This window comes from Pinus tabuliformis, chromosome 7 (genome assembly GCF_031772625.1).
Source record: "Pinus tabuliformis cultivar Carrire ecotype Pingquan chromosome 7, CPIR1, whole genome shotgun sequence".
Classification (NCBI taxonomy): Eukaryota; Viridiplantae; Streptophyta; class Pinopsida; order Pinales; family Pinaceae; genus Pinus; species Pinus tabuliformis.
In genome coordinates, this window is record NC_142293.1 from 1024330019 (window position 1) to 1024338149 (window position 8131).

The following is an 8131-nucleotide window of genomic DNA, read 5'->3' on the forward strand; positions in this document are numbered from 1 at the left end:
TTGTCTTGTGCAACTGCAATATTGATCCAAGATCTTCGGCTACAAACCCTTGGTAACAACTCCTCTGGCCCTGCTCTGTTAGGTATGTTCTAAACCAGTTCCACTCTACAATATTTTTGCAGCCTTCTAGACTCCAACAACTTCCTCTCTGTGGACTGTGTCAACCTCTCTCTGCCTCAGCCTGGCTCTGCGTCACCCCAGATGAGTCTGTGTCAGCCCTGGGATCCCCTGTGTCAGCCCTCTGGCCCTTTGCATCAGCAACGCTAGTCTCTCTGAGGTTCTGCGCAGCTCCCAGCTTCTTCTGCGTGGCTCTGGCTGGCTCTGCGTCAGACTTCTTGGCTTTTGTGCTTCTGGAAACAACTTTTGTCACCTTGGGACAATTGTTTTTTGCTACTATTGCTCCGCTCGGCTGATGTCTTTTAGTCCTCCTGTGATTTGCAATCACCCTCTGATACCATGTTGAAGTTTCTAATTTTCCTTAGTTAGAAACCCTTCATGCACTTTTTCTGATTTATTCCTACTTACTTGTTATTTTTCTTTAACAAGTTATTTACAAAATAAATACTGAAAATAAACACTAGTGCAGTCTCCACATATTATATATCAGCAACTAAAAGAAACAAGAACAAACACACCACATGACACCATTATTTTCAGACCAATGTTCCTGGAAAATCCCAATGCGGGAAAACCGGTGCAGCGATCTGAGGGTTTTCTTATTAAGCAATATCAGAGCACAATTTGGGTGCTGACACTGGCCTACCCAATAGAGAATTTCCTTAGCAGCGATACTTCATAGTTTGAGAGAAATCTCTTGGCTAAAACCTCAGAACATCCTTCCGGCAGCCCCTCAACACAAAACTACTCTGCAACCTCATTGTCTGCACAATCTAGACTGCATCAGACCCTCTCTGTCTCATGCTGGTCCTGCATCAGCCTTTCTTGGCTTGCGTCAGCCCCAGGAGGCCCTGCATCAGCTTTCTAGGCCTTTGTGTCAGACACACTTCCCTCTTTGGTGTTCTGCGCAACACTTGGCTGCCTCTACGTGGCCCTACGTGAGCCCTTGCTGGCTCTGCGTCACTCTCGTTGGCTGCTGTGCTGCTTTCTTGGTACAATCTTTGCCTTCTCTCTTTCTCTGTACTCAAAGCTCCTCAGCTGCTTTCTCGATCACTGATTCTATCTCTCTTAGCAAACCCCGCTCTAGAGAATAGAATCACTGATCACTCTGGTGTGTTCTCCAAGTGACCATCAAGCCTCCTCTTATACTTTTCCTGTTGACATCTCAACGGCCGAGATTAAGTCCCTAATCAACGGCTAAGATTAGATCTGGCTTGATCCATGTCTTTTGGACCACTCTAACACATATTTATATTAATACACATTAATATTTTATTTTCCCTAAGTTTAGACTTAGGGACTCCATTAAAAATATTAAATATTTTAATATCTCCTGATCTATATAAAATCTGCCCAAACTCTTTCTGGGTATTGGAGATCTCACGTGCCCCAACCTCTCCACCAAATTTCGTGGCTAGAGCACATCCGATGCTACCCCAAATTAACATGTGTCAGAATATCCTAACATCCCCCCTTAAGAACATCTTGGGACAGGATTGAAGGATGTACGAAGATGACACAATAAGAGAAGGAAGGAGGCATTAGAGCCTATCCCCCTTAGTGACAACATCTTCAACTCCAACCATAAATCGAAGTTTAGTAATTTTCGCCTCTGCGAGAGCCTTTGTAAAGATGTCTGCAACTTGATCATCAGTTGAACAATAGTGGACTTCAAGAACATGGTCATGAATGAACTTTCTGATGAGGTGCATGTGTAGTTCAATATGTTTGTTGCACTGGTGTTGGACTGGACCTTTGCATAGTTGAATGGCACTTTGATTATCACACCAAAGTGTAGTCGGATGTTGCTGTTGAAAACCAAACTCTGACAGGATCTGACGAAACCACAGGGCTTCCTTACTGGGTTCAATGGCACCAGGATACTCTGCTTCTGCTGAAGAAGGAGAAATGGCACTTTGTTTCTTACAAGCCCATGTAATACGTCCAGAACCAAGAGCGAAGATATAACTTGCAGTAGATTTCTGATCATCAGGGTCACCAACCCAATTAGAATCAGTGAAACCAACCAATAGAGGAGATTCTTCTACACTGTAATGAATCCTAAACTGAACTATACCTCGAACATAATGAAGTATTCTTTTAGCTGCTTTCCAATGACTTTCATGTGGGTTTTGCATAAACCGAGCAACAAGGCCAACAACAAAGGAAAGGTCAGGACATGTATGGGTCAGATATAAAAGTTTTCCAACAAGCTGACGGTATAAGGTTGCATCAACTTTAGGGGAAGTACAAGTGACTGAAAGTTTGGCTCCAGATTGAAAGGGAGAAGGGGCTGGTTTATAGTCTTCCATGTGAAAGTGGCGTAGAAGATCACAGGCATACTTGGACGGGAAAGGGAAATACTTTCTTTTCATTGCAAGACTTGAAGACCAAGAAAATAATGCAAGTGTCCTAAGTCTATCATTTCAAGCTGCTTTTTAACGCTGGACTTCACATGGTTTATAAGGTTGGGATCACTACCAGTAAGGATAAGATCATCAACATAAAAAACAAGAATAATAAGAGAAATAGCCACTTTCTTGGTGTAGACAGTATTGTTAGAGTGACACCTAGAAAAGCCAGTATCTAAAAGAAAGCTATCCATTTTGGCAATACCAAGCATGAGGGGCTTGCTTGAGACTATAAAGGGATTTCTTAAGCCGACATACAAGGCTGGAGTCTGTTTGTATAAAGCCAGGAGGTTGTTCCATATAGATTTCTTCATGCAAGTTGTCATGTAAGAAGTCAGATTTAACATCCATCTGATAGATTTCCCATTTGAAAGAGGCAAGAAGGGAAAAAACGTGGCAAATGGAGTTCATTTTGGCAACAGTGGAGAAGGTTTTAGTATAGTCAATGCCTTCAACTTGTGAAAAACCCTTAGCAACAAGACGAGCTTTATGTTTATCAACTTTTCCATTTGGGCCAAACTTGGTTCAATAAACCCATTTGCATATAACAAGTTTTCGTCCCTTTAGAAGAGGAACAAGGTCCCATGTATCATTTGCCAATAATGAACGGTATTCTTCATTCATAGCTGTGTCCCAATCTGGATGGCCTGAAGCTTCTGCAAAGGTGTCAAGATCATAATTCGTTGAAGCTTGAGCCAATAAAGAAGAGACTTTATCAAACTGAGAACATGTATGGCGCTGATTTGTAGAATCACCTACAAGAGCACCTGCTACATCTCGAGTCGCGTCAACCCATTTTGGAAGCCGAGGAGCTGAAAGAGGATCCGAAGAAGGTGGGGGAGGATTGTCATCCTTGCTGTCATCATCTGAAGAAGGAATATTTTCAAAAGTAGAAGGGATAGAGAGAGGTGGCACATCCGCCGAATTAGGCTCACAGGCCGATATATTTTCAACAAAATTTTCATCTGTTCTAATGATAACATTTTTGGATTTAGGTTGAAGAAGTCTATATCCTTTGACATCTTCAGAATATCCAACAAAAATACATTTTTCACTCTTAGGTTCTAAAGCTTTATGTTTCTCATCTGGAATATGGGCCCATGCTTCACTTCCAAAAACATGAAAGTGACTTACATCTGGTTTGATAGAACTCCATGCTTCTTCGAGAGTGATATTCTTTAAAACCTTAGTAAGAGTGCGATTTACTATGTAATTTGCATAGTTAATTGCTTCTACCCAAAAATTAAGGATAAGTCCTTTAGATTGAAGCATACAATTAGCCATTTCCTTTAAGGTGTGATTCTTCCTTTCAGCGACACCATTTTGTTGTGGAGTATATGGAACAGTGTGTTGCAATTGAATTCCTTGCTCAGTGCAAAGTTGATGAGTTTGTTGTTAACATATTCTCCGCCATTATCACATCTTAGCTTAAGAATTTGATGTCCAGATTGTTTGTCAACAAAGGCCTTAAAGGCCAAGAACATGTTAAAGACTTCACTCTTGAGTTTTAAGAAGTATACCTAAGTGCGTCTGGAGAAATCATCGATGAAAGTTAAGAAATACTTGTAGCCAGAGAACGAAACAATTGGAAGTGGACCACATAAATCACTATGCACAAGCTGTAAAGGGACTGAGGCATACCAAGAGGCAAGTTTTTCAAAACTATTCCGATGATGTGTTCCGAGTACACATCCGGAACGAACACCATCTCTGCAAGGTACCATAAGAAGACCTGTCACCATATTTTCTTAGGTTTTGAAGGGACTGATAGTTTAAGTTACCAAATCGCTCATGCCAAAGTTGCTCACTTCATCATTATGAGCAACAAATACTGAGGGAAGAGTTGATGACCCAAAGTTGTTAAACTTATACAACCTTGTAGAATAATTAGCATGCTAGTAGCCAAAATTTGTCTAGGATCTCTTAGGTCCTTAATTACAACACTAAGTTGCAGGAAACATTGGAGAAGGGTCCGTTTCCGGCCGGAAATGAAACGGAAATGAGGAAACTCATACCGTATGGCCTAGAAACTCGTTTCTGGCTGTACTGGCCCATTTCTTGAGGAGGAAACGTGGCCAGTATGGCCGGAAACAAGATTCAGAGCCGTATGGTGGAGTTTCCTCTTCTAACTTGACTTTTTCTAGATGCTTCTAGATGCCTCTCAAGTTATAAATAAGAGGATTTTTTGAGTGGGGCAACCTAATGTTCAAGCCTATGGCCCTAGTGTTGATATGCAGTTCATGGTAATGTTAAATTCTTCATGTAAAAGTGACATTCTTCTTTATTTTTCATTTTGATCCTTTTATTTAAATTTTTAACATTATCATGAAATGACTCAGGATGTTTGAGAGTGGTGTTGCGCTCATTGGATTTCATATGGAGAAAGTAGAATTTTAGATTTCACTCAAAATCGAGCAGACTCATCTATTTTTCTGGATTTCAAGATTGGGGGGATTGCAATGTTTCTATTGGATTTTGTCATGTACTAGGGTATGGAACTTGTATTTAATCAAGAGAACCAAGCCCTCTATGTAGGGGAGACTCCCAATAATCAAGAGGACGTAGGGTACTAGGGTATGGAACTTGTATTTAATCAAGAGCACTAAGGGTGTTTGACTATGTAGGAGGAGACTCCCAATCAAGCACGAGACAAGAAGTTAGAAATTTCTCGTGGTTGATTTGGATATTGCTATTTTCATTGTGACCATTCATGAGTAAATGTGATGTAAATTTAGAGACTTATAGTTTTTGCATTGACAATTGACAATTTTTTCATAATGTAATAAGTTAAAATGTATCATATATGTTTATGATTGCACATATTTCTTAAATATCCTTATATATATATATATATTGCATATCCCCGTTTCCAAAATTTGGGGGGGTCATGTTTCGTACCCGTACCCGTTTCCCCGTTTCGTGCAACTTAGTTACAACATTATGAGGTGAAAATTCAACAGTTTTACCTTCACCTGAATGAGTTATCTGATATACAGATAAAAGGTTGTAGGACAAGGTAGGAAAACATAATACATCATTAAATTCACCATTGTCTAGATGAATAGTTCCAGTCTTTACAACACTAAGGGATCTATCATCACCAACATAAATATTTTTGGTGTAACAATCATTTAAAGAAGAAAACATGGCTTTGTTTTTGGCCATGTGATAATACGCCCCAGAATCAATGAGCCACTTATGAGAATGAGAAGAAAAAGATACATTTAGTGCATAACGAGACCGAGATGCTTGAAAACCACATGCAGAAAGTGCTATTCCTGAAGATGAAGTTGAAGTTGAAGTTGAAGAGTGCTTTAGATGGATGTTATGCTTCTTCATTGTTGCTTCCGAGGCTTCCATCTTCTTAAAGCATTTGGATTCCAAGTGGCCATGACGATTACAAAAGTTGCAATGTCTATCAGTCTTCTTCTCTTTGTTTTAGTTGCCTTATCATTTTGTTGAGTTGATTTTTCATTTTGAGACTGAAATTGCTTAGGACGCTTGTTTGGTTTAGGACCATTCTTTTTCGGTAGGATGTTGCTTGTTAGGATTCTTTGAATTTGGTTGCTGTTGGGTTGCTAAGGCTTTCTTAGAAGAGTTTCCAGTATTAAGAAGATGAAGATGTAAGAGTTTTTCTTGTTCTCTTATTAAAGAATCACAAAAGGCATCAAAAGAGGGGGACTTGTAGGCTTGTCCTTGAGAAATAAAGGCTTCACTAGAAGAATGGAAGGTGGAAACAAACACAGAGTAGGTTGGTCCTAATTTAGTAAGAATGGAATAGATAAGGCCTACCATCTTCTTTCTTAACCTTAACACCTTCCAAGAGAAGTCGAAGGGTCTTGAACTTGGACAAAACAATCTTCAATGGAAGAAAAATTATTGGGGTCCAACGTAAGCAACTCATTTTTGAGTTGATGGGCTCTAATTTCATTTTTAATTCCAAAAACTTCATTGAGCTGTTTCATTGCTTCATCGGGGGTATCAATTTCTTGAATATGGAATCTAAAGTCTGGAGAAATAGACATCCTTATCAACCCACGTGCTTGATCTTGCTTATTTTCCCATTTGGCTTGCTTGTCTTCATCTTTAGGTTTAGACTCTTGGCTTTAGGCTATTCTATAAAAACCTTTACTTCTAAGTAAATCCACACTGTAGGATAGCCATTGGAAGTAGTTGGTGCTGTCAAGAATAACTAGGCATGAAATTTCCATTTTAAAAGAAACTAAAGCTGTAGATGCTGAAATTAAGTGTTCCAATGGAAAGATCTCGAAAAATTAGGCCGATTAAAAAAAACGGCTCTGAAAACGGCTTCCGGATGAAGAAGTTATGACTTTTTGAAGAAAAGTTGTTGAAGATGCCGACGAACTACGTGAATGTTGGGAAGTGAATTATAATGTTATATTTAAAAAAAAATTTCCCCTCCCCCTCCCCCTTTCCAAACTTAATCTAATTAACTCACTTTAAAAAAAGATTACTTTATGTGACCCACTTTTATAAATAAGTGAAAGTCATTTTTACAATGATACTTTATGAACTATCCACTAAATTTTAACTTGAATAAAAGATAAAGTGACTTTAGAATTATAAGTGACTTATTTTTTATAATGGGTGAGAACACTTTTACATGTGCTTTTCGAAAAAGTAACTCAACGAAAAGAAAGACTTGAACCCAAGACCCTATTCTCATAAAGTAACTTTGGACCAAGCGAACTCGTTTAAAAGGTTAGTAATTTTTGGAAAAGAGAAAGGGTTTTTTTTGCTCACTGAAACTATGGAGTGCGCGCTTACTTGAAATCCCCCCTTTTGCCTGCAAAACAGAAAAGAACCACACAAACCAAAACGAACACGCAAAAGTAATCCAAGCCTTACGACTTACAATTGGATTTGCCGAAAACTATATATTTTCCTCAATGTTTTTTATTTTCCGAGATCACACTAAGGCACAACAGAAAAGAGGATATGTGTGAGAAAAATCCTTTCTTTCTGTTTCTGGTTTGCCCAGATCGCACAGAGTCATGTGGCAAAGAACATGTGCAGAAATGAAAGGTATAGATCTAGTAATAAAAAATTATAAATGACTAAACCGAAATAAACAGAGAGATAAATATGTATAACTGCAAATAAAGACTATATACCTCCAGATCTTAAAAATGACGTAGCTAGGGCTACCAGAAACTTTTTCGCGTGAAAGGAAAGGGGTTCCCCACTGGAACAAATGCTCCTAACACAATAGAGCAATTCTCTCAGCATGAAAGCGACCAGAAACAATAGATCTAGGAAACGACAGTCGAATGCAGTTGTACCGGTTTCAGATTTCGATCACCATCGGATGTGGCCCTCGAATAGCTCTGATACCATGTAGGAATTTACATGGTAAGTTCCTCAGATAAAACACCAAAGGACACAGCTCACAAATAGATCACATATCAATACACCAGTGTTCTTGACGTGTTTAAACTCCTCAAAGAGGGAAACAGTCCATGACCTGAGCCAACGCGACCACTTCAGGTAATTTATTAATGTAAAAGATAGAAAATTTACATAAGCTTATGTCATGAACGGTCACCTTACAAATGACCCTCCATGCTCTTTAAATGGAGATC